This window comes from Bos mutus, chromosome 6 (assembly GCF_027580195.1).
Source record: "Bos mutus isolate GX-2022 chromosome 6, NWIPB_WYAK_1.1, whole genome shotgun sequence".
NCBI classification, from domain to species: Eukaryota; Metazoa; Chordata; class Mammalia; order Artiodactyla; family Bovidae; genus Bos; species Bos mutus.
Genome location: NC_091622.1, coordinates 38,110,008 through 38,125,898, shown reverse-complemented (window position 1 = coordinate 38,125,898; position 15,891 = coordinate 38,110,008). Strand labels below are relative to the sequence as shown.

Genomic DNA, 15,891 nt, shown 5'->3' with positions numbered 1-15,891 from the left:
ATTTTTTCTAAATGTATATATACATGCCTATTTTACATAATATAAATAACCTGATACATGTTATTCTGCAACTTCTCTTTTCATTGAAAATATCTTGGAATGCTTATGTTGTCTATGAAAGTGAAAGTGAAAGTCGCTCAGTCGTGTCCAACTCTTTGCAACCACATGGACTGTAGCCTGCCAGGCTCATCTGCCCATGGAATTCTCCAGGCAAGAATACTGCAGTGGGTAGCCATTCCCTTCTCCAGGGAATCTTCCCAACCCAGGGATCGAACCCAGGTCTCCCACATTGCAGGCGGATTTTTCACCCTCTGAGCCACTAGGGAAGCTATGTTTTCTATACATATAGATACCATTCTTTTTAATATCTATATGGTATCTATTTTTTCAGAAATGATATGTAGTTACATGTTCATATTAAGAAAAATAATATTAAACCTAAAAAGTGAAAATGGAAGTACCCTAATCCTCCCAGAACTTACCATTCTCATTCTCATTTCCCAGAATTAATTAACCTTTTTAAAAAAGTCTCCACATACTGTCTTGTAAATGCTGTGGAGTGTGTGTATATGTGTGTGTGTGTAAATATTTTCTCCATTCTCTTAAAGTCAAGCTGTTCTCAGGGTCTCATCAGTATACAGACACCCTACTTTTGCTATGCTAATCCACCCCTCGGAAGAGCTGGGACTGAGGTGTAGAGAGGTGGGTTGTGGCACTGGGCTTCCCAGGTGGCACTAGTGGTGAAGAATCTGCCTGCCAATGCAGGAGACCCAAGAGACATGGGTTCGGTCCCTGGATTGGGAAGATCTCCTGGAGGAAAGCATGGCAGCCCACTCCAATATTCTTTCCTGGCTGGTAGGCTCAGTCCATGGGGTTGCAAAGAGTTGGACACGACTGAAGCAGCTTAGTACAGCACATGGCTATTCACCACAATCGAGTAGAAGGTTCTAGTCAACATGCGGTACAACCTCAGTAAAGACCAGTCAGAAAAGAATTGCATTTTCTGACATGAAACATTCTTTTACTAGGGTAACAGGCTAAAGGAAAACAGAAAATGCTCTTATTGCTACTGTTGGAGAGGGAAGGAGAGTTTTCTTTGTAAATTATTCACTCTCTTAAGCCAAGTTATTCAGAACATGCATTTTAAATAAGGCACAGGAAAACCAACAGGATCCATAGGTAGAGAATCTATTTGAATTGCCACCTGCCACAAAGAAACGAATACTGTATCCTCTAGATAAGGACATTCAACTTTACATGCTGCAAGGTTACCAGTGATCCTAGCTCCTGGCTCTGTGATAATTTATAGCAAATGAGGCATGTCTTTGTAGGAATTATTTATTTACTTTGAAGTAAATCTGTGATCTGTGAATGACCCTATTACTTGTTAATAGAGGAAAGTACTTGTGACTGGAATGAAAGCAAAAGCATATACCATGTTCAACGTGCAGTTTTCACAATTTCGCCCCAAAAGGTTCATTTCGGTAACATTCACAAGGAGGTAAGCAAAGCAAAACTATCGTCCACACTTGAGAGGTAAAAAAATGGATCCCCTCACACTTAGATACCTGACCCGTCCAATTTTACCTAGAAGGTTCACGAGCAAGCCAGAACTGGGGGGCTTTTCACCCCAGGGGCTCTCAGGGTCATATTCAAATATTTAATCATTATGAAGCTAAGATTAGCATTGCAGTTTATATTTGATAAAGCAAGTTTACAACAAACAATTTCATACAATAACTCAGTTTAAAAAGAGTATTTGAGGTACTATTTACAGCACTTCTTCAGAACAAGAAAATATAATCTCGGGAAATTTAAAAACTTGATTCAGCTCATGCCCCTAAAAAGTGACAGTATTCAAGTGACACTGCTTCTGCTGGAAACGTTCACTTACTCCTATCCATTTTATTACACCACAACACTTAGAATTTCAAAACATTTAAAGCCAGTATTATTTTATTTCTCCAACTCATGCAATAAGGCAGTAAAGAGATTTTCACCCTTACTTCCCAGAGCAGAAATCAGCGGTTTAAAACTACAGTCACGCTATTGGGAGAATTAGCAGCTAGTTCCAAAACCAAGGAAATTTATTCTCCCTCTGCAAGACTGAGATAACTGTACTATCTAAATAATCACAGCGGTTTCTCTAGGAAATCAGTACAACTGTAGAAGTCTGTAAGAGCCTACTGCTTTGGTCCTTTACAGGATAAGATTTTACTCCGGGCGAGTAGATTGTGGGTGAGATTTTCTAGATTTAACCACATGGGGGCAGTATGATCATGGCATTGAAAGGCTTCCAACCTCAGCAGTTCAGGAGCGCGCATGGCCAATTAACGCAGGAAAGCATCCCTTTGTGTCCTCTTTTTTGACTTAGAGATATGCAAAAAAGATAGCAAGCTGTGCTGTCCCTGAATGAAGAGCTCTGCTTCTTCCATCCAGCTTAACTGGAGGGATGTGGATGCAGGATGAGGGGCAACATTATAGCCTAATGAGCCAATTACTTTGAGTGGCACAAATACACCTAGGGACTTGGAGAAAGGTGCTTCCACAAAGCTGGGGGGATAAAAGAACAGGACTATAATTTTAGGCAAATCACAAGCTTAAATGTGCCCCTGGCCTTAAAATGTCTTTTCTTTTCTTTTCATTGGACTTCCCAACAAAGAAACAGGAAAGAGATGTTTATATTGGCATTGTCCCTTTTTGTTGGTGACTATAATTTGTACAAGTCACGTTTATCCTGGCAATAAATCTACAATGCAACCAGCTTGAAAACGCATGCATTCAAAATATTTAATCCTGTTACTTTTACCTACAATTTTATTATGGAGGAAACTAGCTCTCGCCCTTCCATATATATGAGCTTTTTTTTTTCTGATATACTAAAAGGACTATCTCACTTTATCCTTACAGCACGTCTATATAGTAGCTGTCATTATTTACATTCTACAGATAGGGAAAGCAAAGTCAAGAAACATTAACTGAACTGACTCAAGTTCACACCCAGAGAAAATAGGCAGGGCCTGTTCTATTTGATATACAAACCCACAATTTGTCTTCTCCGCATACTTACTTAAAACTCTGAAACATTTTTCCCTCTCTTTTCATTAATCTGTGATTTCTTTCATTTTATTATTGTTCAAATTTATGTTTAAATAGGGAAATCTCATGAGGGAAATAAGAAATAGCTGATAAACTAATGTCCAAATGGGCCTTGATGTTTTAAAGGTAAAAATGAGGGGGAAAAAAAAAAAGGAGGAAAAATATAACATGTTGATCTGATGAGAAAGAATAATCATACACAAAAGCACAAAATGAAACATAAAAAATTTTCTATGACCTACACACATACTTCTCTCTACAAATATTACCACAATACTAATAATAAATAATTTGAAATACAAGTATAATATATAATGGTGTATGTAATAAGCTGCACTTATAAAGTATCAGCTATTAACCAGGCACAGTTTGTAGCACTTTAAAAGTATTAAATCAATTAAATCACTTAATGTGTATGAAAAGCCATATATTCATTTTTATTAATATTAAAGGATCTTACTCTTCATAATATTTTGAACTTCTCCTATTTGTCCTATTTTTTTCCTTTAAACATGTATTTTGGAGACCTTTCCATACCCATGCAGGATAATCTTTTTTGTTTTTTTACTATTTTAGACTATTCCATAGAAAAGATGAATCACAATTAACAGATACTGGTGGTAATCTCTGCTCCCAATGATCTTAAATAAGAAACTGGATGGTTAGCATTCTTCTAATTTAGAAGTCCCATTTTAGCAACAACCGTAAGACACTGAATATGATTAAAGGGTGGTTAGGTTAGAAAGGAACTGATAAATGAAGAGAAAGACTATTTTTATGGTCTAGAGAACTATCAGGAAACAGCATTGCCAGGCACCTTGAGGCCATAGCAAGCAGCACTGGGCTGGCCAAGGACAGAGGTCACTGACTTCACAGGTCAAATTATCCTGTCCCCTGAGCACATTATCCTATCAGGAAATTATCCTGTCCCCTGAAAACCTCCTGAAATAAAATGCTTCAGGCCCATGGCAACAGGTTCCAATCAATCAGTCAGTTCAGTCACTCACTCATGTCCAATTCTTTGCAACCCCATGGACTGCAGCATGCCAGGCTTCCCTGTCCATCAACAACTCCAGGAGCTTAGTCAAACTCATATCCATCAAGTTGGGGGATGACCAACCATCTCATCCTCTGTCATCCCCTTTTCCCCCTGCCTTCATTCTTTCCCAGCATCAGGGTCTTTTCAAATGAGTCAGTTCTTCGCATCAGGTGGCCAAAGTATGGAGTTTCAGCTTCAGTATCAGTCCTTTCAATGAATATTCAGGACTGATTTTCTTTAGGATGGACTGGTTTGATATCCTTGCAGTTCAAGGGAGTCTCAAGAGTCTTCTCCAGCACCACAATTCAAAAGCATCAATTCTTCAGCACTCAGTTCTTTATAGTCTAGCTCTCACATCCATACATGACTACTGGAAAAATCATAGCTTTGACTAGATGGACCATTGTTGGCAAAGTAATGTCTCTGCTTTTTAATATAGTGCCTGGGTCATAGATTTTTTTTTTCCAATGAGCAAGCGTCTCTTAATTTCATGGCTGCAGTCACCATCTGCTGTGATTTTGGAGCCCAAGAAAATAAAGTCTGTCACTGTTCCTATCAGTATCTTCCGATCAGTATCTTGTAAATCAACTATCTTTGTGGCACAGTTCAGAGAGCCTTCCACCAGATGCTGTCTATCCCCTGGGTTCTGGAGAACAACCATAAGAATGAGAAGGACTTGGGGCCAAACTCCATTTATTACTCTGGTTCCATTGTTTCTCCCACCCAAGCTGAAGGACTACTAGCATCACTACCAATTCAAACTCTTTATCTGATGGCTTTCAAAAAACCTGAGCTTTCTTCTTTCCTTGCTGCCAAATGTCTACAAGTCATTCCAGGAAGGATCAAAAGTGTCTTTACTACATACTTTGATCTTCATCAAAGAGATCTGCAATTTCCTTCTGTTAGCTGGGTTCTGGGTCTGTGAACTGATGTAGATCTGAAAACTAGATAGTTCAGTTCAGTTACTCAGTTGTGTCCGACTCTTTACAACCTCAAGGACTGCAGCATGCCAGGCCTCCCTGTCCATCGCCAACTCCTGGAGTCCACCCAAACCCATGTCCATTGAGTTGGTGATGCCATCCAACCATCTCATCCTCTGCTGTGCCCTTCTCCTCCTGCCTTCAATTTTTACCAGTATCAGGGTCTTTTCAAATGAGTCTGCTCTTCGCATTAGGTGGCCAAAGTATTGACATTTCATCTTCAACATCAGTCCTTCCAGTGAATATTCAGGCCTGATCTCCTTTAGGATGGACTGGTTGGATCTCCTTGCAGTCCAAGGGACTCTCAAGAGTCTTCTCCAACATCACAATTCAAAAGCATCAATTCTTTGGCACTCAGCTTTCTTTATAGTCCAACTCTCACATCCATACATGACCACTAGAAAAACCATAGCCTTGACTAAACGGACATTTGTTTGCAAAGTAATGTCTCTGCTTTATATATGCTTTCTAGGTTGGTCATAACTTTCCTTCCAAGGACTGTCTTTTAATTTCATGGCTGCAATCACCATCTGCAGTGATTTTGGAGCCCAAAAAATAAAGTCTGCCACTGTTTCCACTGTTTCTTCATCTATTTGCCATGAAGTGATGAGGCCAGAGGCCATGATCTTAGTTTTCTGAATGTTGAGTTTTAAGCCAACTTTTTCACTCTCTTTCACTTTCATCAAGAAGTTCTTTAGTTCTTCTTCACTTTCTGCCATAAGGGTGGTGTCATCTGTATATCTGAGGTTATTGATATTTACCTCAGCAATCTTGATTCCAGCTTGTGCTTCTTCCAGCCCAGCATTTCTCATGATGTACTCTGCATAGAAGTTAAATAAGCAGGGTGAGAATATATAGCCTTGATGTACTCCTTTTCCTATTTGGAACCAGTCTGTTGTTCCATGTCCAGTTCTAACTATTGCTTCCTGACCTGCATACGCATTTCTCAAGAGGCAGGTCAAGTGGTCTGTTATTCCCATCTCTTTCAGAATTTTCCACAGTTTATTGCGAATCACACAGTCAAAGGCTTTGGCATAGTCAATAAAGCAGAAATAGATGTTTTTTTCTGAAACTCTCTTACTTTTTCTACAATCCAGCAGATGTTGTCAATTTGACCTCTGGTTCTTGTGTCTTCTCTAAAATGAGCTTGAACATCTGGAAGTTCACAGTTCACGTATTGCTGAAGCCTGGCTTGGAGAATTTTGAGCATTACTTTACTAGCGTGTGAGATGAGTGCAATTGTGCGGTAGGTTGAGCATTCTTTGGCATTGCCTTTCTTTGGGATTGGATGAAAACTGACTTTTTCCAGTCCTGTGGCCACTGCTGAGTTTTCCAAATTTGCTGGCATATTGAGTGCAGCACTTTCACAGCATCATCTTTCAGGATTTGAAATAGCTCAACTGGGATTCCATCACCTCCACTAATTTTGTTCATAGTCATGCTTCCTAAGGCCCACTTGACTTCGCATTACAGGATGTCTGGCTCTAGGTGAGTGATCACATCATCGTGATTATCTTAGTCATGAAGATCTTTTTTGTACAGTTCTGTGTATTCTTGCCACTGGATAAGGGGCCAAGGTTTCTCACTGTGATAACTGGTGTCAGCCTTCTGCCTACCAACTTTCAATCTTCTTTTTTCTTCTCTTCCCCTTCCTTCCCCTTCCTCCTCCTCTCCCTGTCTCTCTCTCTCTGTCTCCTTCTCTGTCCCTTTCTCTACCTCTCTTTCTGCCCTTCCCCACAGAACATAATAATTTAACAGTTATCACCCTATCCTTATTGGACAAAGCACCCCAGTTGCCACTCTGGACATAACGCCCATTATGATCATTATTTCTGTTTTGCAACTGGCATTTCTATGCTACAGTGTGGCTTCTGCCATTCCCCAAATCCACCATCCATATGTGGGAGCCCTCAGTTTTGTGTCCGCATTTCCCACCATAAAACCAAGTCAATATAAAACAGCAATCACTGAGCTATTGAAAAAGCTGGTGTACTTCCTACCAGTGCATTCTCTACACGCTTAGTGAAGCTTGTGTTCCCTGGGCTCTCCTGGTACCCACAGTCAGGTGTAGCACTCTCAGTGTCTTACACAATAAAGCCATTCAAACCTTTCCCCTTCTCACGCCAGAGAAGTTCTGCCACCAGCACCCCATTCACTGTAGTTCACTTTTATATTTAAGCTTCAAGGTCCCATCTTGAAAATTCAGATATCTTTTCCAGAACATGAAAGCAGAGTCATGAGAAAGTGCCCTGACAAAATTTCTCTCCTAGCAAGCCTCATAATCTACTCTGCCTGGTCCAATACCCTCTAATTCCATTCTCACAAATGCTTCCCTAGTTATTAACGGTACATATTAGTCAACTTCTGGGGCTTCCCTGGTGGCTCAGATGGTAAAGAATCTGCTTGCAATGCAGGATACCTGGGTTCGATCCCTTGGTTGGGAAGATCCCCTGGAGGAGGGCATGGCAATGACAGAGTTAATTCCTAGGCAGCCTGATAAGAAGTCCAGGGCCCCTGAGGAGAGAGGGGTCTGGGGCTCTGAAGGATGAGATAGGGGTCTGGAATTCTCAAGGAGGAGGAAAAAACAAACTTTTTTTTCTACATTTCTTAGTCTTAAAATATTTTTTTCTTTAATCCCAGAACTGATGATTACACAACAAACTCAGTTTAAACTCTGTACTAATGATACTTCCCTGGTGGCTCAGACAGTAAAGCGTCTGCCTACAATGCTGGAGACGCAGGTTCAATCCCTGAGTCAGGAAGATCTCCTGGAGAAGGAAATGGTAACCCACTCCAGTATTCTTGCCTGGAAAATCCCATGGACCAAGAAGCCTGGTAGGCTACAGGCCATGGGGTTGCAAAGAGTCGGACACGACTGAGCGACTTCACTTTCACTTTAAGGATTATACAACCATGTGTCCTGCTTGAGGACAGTTTCTCCTTCCTGAAAACCTGACTAATCCTGTTGTCTTAAAATGTATATTATTGGAGTGAGTTTGGTAAAATCTTTCTATTGTTAAATTTTAATCCAGTCATCTTAAAACGTAAATTGTGGGAGAAGGTTTAGTAAGATCTTTACAACCTTGAGACATTCTTTTGATTTATTGTAATAACCAACTTTAGAAATATATAACTCCCTTTCTAAGACTATCAAGGGTGGCACTCTCCATCCCCCTTCTGACGTCTGTGTCAGAAGCTTTCTACGTCCCTTTTCTTACTTTAAGAAAACTCTGCTACACAAAAGCTCTTGAGTGATCAAGCCTGGTGCCTGGTCCCGAAGCTAAATCTTCAGAGATCATGAATCCCACATTGTTCACTGTAAGCTATCAGCAACCCACTCCAGTATTCTTGCATGGAGAATCCCCGTGGATGGAGGAGCTGGCCAGATACAGTCCATAAGGCTGCAAAGAGTCAGACACGACTGAGCAACTAAGCACAGCACAGTCAACCTCTGAGATTCCTTGGGGGTATAAGCTATATTTTCTTGAGGTCCAAATAGTACTTCCCCATTCCAACAGTGACTGCTAAGATCTGATCATAGATAGTGGTCTAGATGAAGTAAAGATTAGTGGATATAGAGCTTGAGGAGAATAGGAAAGCACTATTAAGGCCTTTCGTGGCAGAGCATCAGATGGTCTGCAGGAAAGAGAGGCTACTTTCCTCTGGCAAAAGGAAGAGGGGTGCTTCTTCCTTGGTGGGACATTCAAGGGAAGGTGAGGTTCAAGGTCCTCAGGCTTCTGGACCACAAATTCAGTTTTCAGGCTCTTCCTGCTTTTCTGTAAGGTCCTAACGAAGAAGATACGTCCTGGCTGTGCACTTGGTTTGTTCCGCAGCTGCGTTCCCTTACCTCCTGCACAGTCTGATGCAGGCTTGTAACAGATCGCACTGCTGTTCACAGCAGCCACAGAACCCCTCTGACTCTCACAGACTGTCAAGCTGGCAGTTTATGTCTCTGTCTATTGTTTTCTTTTGCCAAGGACTGCAATGCAGTTAATCCACTGAAATATCGTCATAACTATAATTTTTCCCAAACTGTTTACTCAGAAGAGCCTTTCCATAAAATAGTGTTACACCTACTCCTTTCACCTCCCAATTAATTGTAAGTGAAAACATTAGTAATTATAATGCCACTACATGCCAGGAGCTATTACCCTACTAATTAGTGATACTATGGATCCTTCATTGCCATCAGATCACAAGAAACCCAACTCCAAATCAGATTCTTGATGTCTGCTTTCCAGGACTTCTCCTGACCCCAACTGGCAAAGCATAGAGTTCCCACAAAGCATAATTTCAACTATTATTGACAAGAAGTTAGGTAGTACAGGAAAGATATTTAAACAAATAATGACAAGATAACAGAATAAATTCTAAAATAAAGATATGAATATTATTTACTCTGAAACCCATCTGAGAAGGTGGGTGATTATACTTGCAAAGCCGGGTATGTCTTCATGGAGAACTAAGGTAACAAAACTCATCCATCATTCATTATGTGTCAGGATCTATGCAAAGCCCTTTATATTTAATACTTTAAATAACCCTATGTTGCAGACAGTTCTTCTGGCTCCATTTTAAAAATGAGAACACTGACCAAAGCTTAGTGAATTCCCACAGATGCTAAGTGGCAGAACCCGGGGTCATGCTTTTGAACACTGTGCTAAGTTTTTTCTGGAAGACTTGATGCTGACCTGGTTTTTGATAAGGTGCTTTTTATCAATTATAGAAGGAGAAAGTACTGTGGGCAAAAAAGAGAGGAGATGCAAAGTCAAAGATATATGAAAAGACTGCCATATTTTAGGATAATAAGAAATTCAGTATGAACTGGGAGCCTTTTAAAGGGTATCTTAGTTTGTTTGGGCTGCAATACCAAAATATTACAAGACTTATAAAGAACAGAAATTTATTTCTCACAGTTCTACAGACTGAGAAGTCCAAGTTCAAGGCACCCAAAGATTCCTTGTTTAGTGGGGTCTATCCCAGGTGGCACTAGTGGTAAAGAACCCACCAGTTCAGGAGACATAAGAGACGCAGATTCGATCCCTGGGCTGGGAAGATCCCCTGGAGGAGGGCATGGCAACCCACTCCAGTATTCTTGCCTGAAGAATCCCATGGACAGAAGAGCCTGGCGGACTACAGTCCATAGGGTCGCAAAGAGTCAAACACAACTGAAGTGACTTACCACAGCACACACATCTTCCTGGTTCATAGAATGCTGACTTCTGGCGATTTCGTCACATGGTAGAAGAGCCACGGTAGCTCTCTGGGGTTTCTTTTGTGGGCACTAATCTCATTCATGAGGGCTCTACCCTGATAACTTATTCATCTCTCAGAAACCTCACTTCTTAACACTGTCACACTGGAGAATAAGTTTAAACATGTGAATTTGGGGAAAACAGCAGTGCTCAGTCTATAGCAGAGGAAGAACAGGCCAGAGAATTTAGACTGTACAACCAATTGGTGGGTTTTACAACAGGATGTCATGAAACTCTGAAAATGAATTATGGCCTGGATACCAGCAAAGGGGCCAGAACTTGTGCTGTTCCACTGATGTTACCTTACTCTTCTCCTCTCTGAATCTAAATGCCAGATACCCTATTTGTATCTATATGACTTTGGATGAATCTCTCAATCTCACTATCCTGTTTCTCTAGGTATAATATGAGGAAGATAATAGCTACCACCTACCTTGTCAGATTGTTTAAAATATTCAGTGAAATAATGTGAGCGTAGTACTCAACTCAACATCCACATTTAACAGAGTAAGAATTCAACTATAAGCTCTTGTCCAGAGATAGAAATATTAAAAAAAGCAAGAGAAGGGAATAACAGTTCAACATTATGTGAAATTCCACTTTCAATAACTGGTATTTATTCCTAGGTGAGAAAGGAGGTGTGAATCTGCTCTTCCCATATTTAGCCCTAGTTCCCCCTCCGCCTCTCAGAGTGTGAGCATCTCACAGACCAGAAATCTTTTGTGTTTAAAGCCATAGCTTAGCATAGTGAATGATACAGTATACATTCAGTGAGGGTTCGCTAAATGCTTGTTCATATCCTGGGTGTTATTCTTCTCCACTCTCTCCATCTTCCTAGATGTCTTCAACCTCTGACACTGGTTTATTTGTCAAAGTTTCTCTCTTTGAAGAAATAGCTGTCCTGTGTTGGGGACTTGGCCTACCCTGGTCTGCAGGCAAGTTGCTGGGCAGAAGTGATTTCTTTCAGGATTATCTAGAAGCAGCTACTCTTTTAGAATCGGCTATTCAAACCAGAATCTGTTCCTGAGTTCTTGCCTAATTCCCACAAACATTTCACCTAGAACTGATGTCTATCTATTGCCCTACCAGCCCCAGAAGGAAAGAGGATTAATAAGAGCATATTACTCTCAACTCCTCCTACCCTTTATTTAAGCCCCATCTCATGTCCCAACCTGGGACTAATCTTTTCCCACAACCCTGCCAGGGACAATATCCTTTCCCATCCTGGGAAAATCCATCTCCACCCACAAGGTATGATCTGGTCCCAGGCTCCTGGCAGTCATCATGATCTGACAGCTCATTCCTAAAATGCTTGTTTATTTAGAGTTAGTCAGCCCTGTATACAAGAAATAGCTTGCCAAAGTGGGCCTGCCAAAATGGTGCTGTGCTGGTCCAAGCTGATCTCAACTCCTGCTCCCAGCCCGTTCTCCTGTGCTGAGTGAGAACGATATTAAGCCACCTTTAGTGTGGTCTGTCTTCCACTTTCCATCTCCTGGAAGCAAATGCTTAGGCAAAAAAACAAAAATGCTAACATTTTCCTGAAACAAAAGATAATGTTTAGAGTTCTCTGAGCTCGCAGTACCTCTCTCTTCCCCTGGGAGGATTCTTGGCTTTTTTTCCCCAGCATTGCCCCCAAACACCAGTCTTCACTTACACCTCAATCAAAGAAACCAAAGAAAGCGAGGCCGACTCCTGGCTCCAGGCCAGGCAAGGTCTCTGGTTCTTCAAACTTGCCAAAGGAAGGAAAAGAACAGCAAGAAGCAACTGCACATATTGGTAAAGTACAAAATGAAATAGACAGACTTAATGAACAAGTCAGTGAGATTTTGAAAGTAGAATAAAAATATAACAAACTCTGCCAACCATTTTTTCAGAAGAGTTTGGAATTGATTGCCAAAATCCCAGATTTTGGGGTAACAACAATTTTTAACCATCCACAAGTGTCTGCATTGCTTGAGGAGGAGGATGAAGCAGTGCTGCGTTATTTGACAAGAGTTGAAGTGATAGAATTTGAAGACATTAAATCAGGTTACAGAATAGATTTTAATTTTGATGAAAACCCTTACTTCGAAAATAAAATTCTCTTCAAAGAATTTCATCTGAATGAGAGCAGTGAATCATCTTCAAAGTCCACTGAAATCAAATGGAAATCTGGAAAGGATTCGATGAAATAATCAAGTCAAACACAGAATAAAGCCAGCAGGAACAGACAGCACGAGGAACCAGGAAGCTTCTTCACCTGGTTCACTGATCATTCTGATTCAGGTACAGATGAGTTAAGAGAAGTCATCAAAGATGATATTTGTCCAAACGCACTACGGTACTACTTGGTTCCTGACATGGATGATGAGGAAGGAGAAAGAGAAGAAGATGGCAACGATGATGAAGAGGAAGAAGGATTGGAAGATATTGATGAAGAAGGGGATAGGGATGAAGGTGAAGAAGATGAAGATGATGATGACTAATGGAATGCTGATGGATTCCAACTGTTTGAATTTTCTCCAGTCCCTGGGAGCAAGTTGCAGTCCTTTTCTTTTCTCCTCTTGTGCTCAATCGCCCTTGAGCACAAGGGCAATTTCTGAGGTCTCTTTTCTCCTTTATACCATGGTTCACAACTTATTTTGGAGGAAAATACCTTGAGTAGAATTCAGTAGGAAAAGAATCTCTACCCTTTCAGTTCCAAATTCACTCTTATCGCTTCCTGTTTCAACAAAAACTTTACGGAATCAACATCACCATGCTCTGTGGGAAAAAAGAAAAAGCTTCCGCTCCCTGAACTCTGCTGGAAGCCGGAGGGTGCTAGGCCCCTGTGTAGTAGTGCATAGAATTCTAGATATTTTCCTCCTTTCTCTGTATATTGGGGTCAGAGATTACACTGTGTCTCTATGTGAATATAGACAGTTAGAATTTACCAACATGTATCTGTCCACTTTCTCTTGTTTAAAAAAAGAAAAAAAAAAAAACTTTTAAAAAATGGGGTTACAGAAGGTCAGCAAAGGGTAGGTTTGAGGTGTTTGGGTGGGTTAGGTGGGCATTTTGACAACATGGCTTCTCCTTTGGCATGTTTAATTGTGATGTTTAATGGACATCCTTGCAATTTAAGGTAACACTTTTAAAATAAAATTCTCTCCTAAGTGAAGAGGAATGAAAAAGCCTCGATGAAAGTGAAAGAGGAGAGTGAAAAAGTTAGCTTAAAGCTCAACATTCAGAAAATGAAGATCATGGCATCCGGTCCCATCACTTCATGGGAAATAGATGGGGAAACAGTGGAAACAGTGTCAGACTTTATTTTTGGGGGCTCCAAAATCACAGCAGATGGTGACTGCAGCCATAAAATTAAAAGACGCTTATTCCTTGGAATGAAAGTTATGGCCAACCTAGATAGCATATTGAAAAGCAGAGACATTACTTTGCCAACAAAGGTCCGTCTAGTCAAGGCTATGGTTTTTCCAGTGGTCATGTATGGATGTGAGAGTTGGACTGTGAAGAAGGCTGAGTGCTGAAGAATTGATGCTTCTGAACTGTGGTGTTGGAGAAGACTCTTGAGAGTCCCTTGGACTGAAAGGAGATCCAACCAGTCCATTCTAAAGGAGATCAGCCCTGGGTATTCTTTGGAAGGACTGATGCTAAAGCTGAAACTCCGGTACTTTGGCCACCTCATGCGAAGAGTTGACTCGTTGGAAAAGACTCTGATGCTGGGAGGGATTGGGGGCAGGAGGAGAAGGGGACGACAGAAGATGAGATGGCTGGATGGCATCACCGACTCGATGGACGTGAGTTTGAGTGAACTCCGGGAGTTTGTGATGGACAGGGAGGCCTGGCGTGCTGTGATTCATGGGGTCGCGAGGAGTCAGACACGACTGAGCATCTGAAATGAACTGAACTGAATGATGACTTGAGCCCTGCCACTTGATGGGAGAATCAGCAGAACCTGTAGAAGATCTTATTTGCAATTGACATTCTCTACTGTAATTTTGTTCCTGTTTATTTTTAAATTTTCTTTTTGTTTCACTAGAAAGGAATGATGAGACTCAGTTTTAAACGCTTAAAGTGTGCATGTTACTTTGTTATAATAAAACTAAATGTGTATTCAAAGGAAAAAAAATAATGTTTAGACATAGGGAAATTTAACCCAAAATTTAGAAAAAAGGACTGTGCATAATTTTCAGGCATATCAAACATATGTCCAATGTAAATTGATAAACAAATGCCTTAACACTGCCATCAGCAGCTTCTGCGTTTGGGTAACATCACTGTCAATTGGGTCCTTGCCAAGAATAATGGATGTGTGTTTGTTTAAGTCAATAAAAGTGAAAAACTGACCAAAGTCCTCTCTCCCAGGAAAAAGAGGACTAAAGACAAAACAAGTCTTCATGCTAAAAGTAAAATTTCCAAATACACTGCTTAGTACAGATCTCACTTTTTTTTTAAACATTGTAACTATTATTTGTTATCACCTGGCTGCATGCCATCCTTCCAGCATATACACCAAGCACAAAAGCATTTTTGTTCTTTTTTTATTTTCAGAGTCAAATGAAATAAAAATTTGTCATCGCCATTCCTAATTCATTTAAGAGTTCGATCCTATGAGATGGTTTGAATATGTAATTTGTTGCATTAAAGTTCAGGTTACAAGCTCAAAAGTGGGTTAAAAGCCAGTTCACATTGCCAAGTATCCCTATTGGAAAAGTTAGCAGTCTAGTGGAATGGGTCAGTTCACCCTCAATACCCATTGAAATGTACAAGGATTTTTAGGGCAGAGAATTTTGTGGATATTTGTATGGCAGAGAAAAACAATAAAAGAAAGCTAATCCAGCCCCTTTTCGTGAGATTTAAACAGCAAAGTTTCAACTAAAATCATGATCTTATTCCAGTGACCTTTTTATTTAGTCTACACAGCTCACATTTTATAACATTTGAAAGAGTTGAGACAAGTGCTATGCACATTTAATTTTTTGTTGGAAGACTGGAATCTCTGAATATTAGAGCTGACAACACACACACAGAAACTAACCTATCATCTTCCCCACCTTGCTCACTTTATGGTCTGGCAATTGCTAGGAATACATGTGGGTGCTGGGGGAAATGAATGAATTTGAAGCACAGGGTTGCCAAATACAAGTCAAGTACCTCAACTTACTGGCTTGGTGATGCTGGTTGAGTTACTTCTCCTCTCTGGATTTCATTTTACTGGCCATAAGACAGAAATGATAATAACAGTTACCTCGTGGAAATATAGGGCTTCCCAGGTGGTCCTAGTGGTAAAGAATCCACCTGCCAATGCAGGAGACATAAGAGATGTGGGTTCAATAACTGGATCAGGAAGATGCCCTGGAGGAGGGCATGGCAGCCCACTCCAATATTCTTGCCTGGAGACCCCATGGATAGAGGAACCTGGCAGGCTACAGTCCATGGGGTCACAAAGAGTCAGACATGACTGAAGCAGCAGCAGCATGGAAATATAGTGAAGCCTGAGTAAAGCACTGTATATATGGGCTGCTGTTGTTGTTCAGTCACT

General features: G+C 40.7%; 1 pseudogene; it reads left to right on the top strand.

Moving 5' to 3' along the window:
- The first annotated feature begins 916 nt into the window (after positions 1–916).
- Positions 917–15,891, top strand: part of LOC102280973 (protein SET-like) — a 59,654-nt pseudogene continuing 44,679 nt past the window's right edge.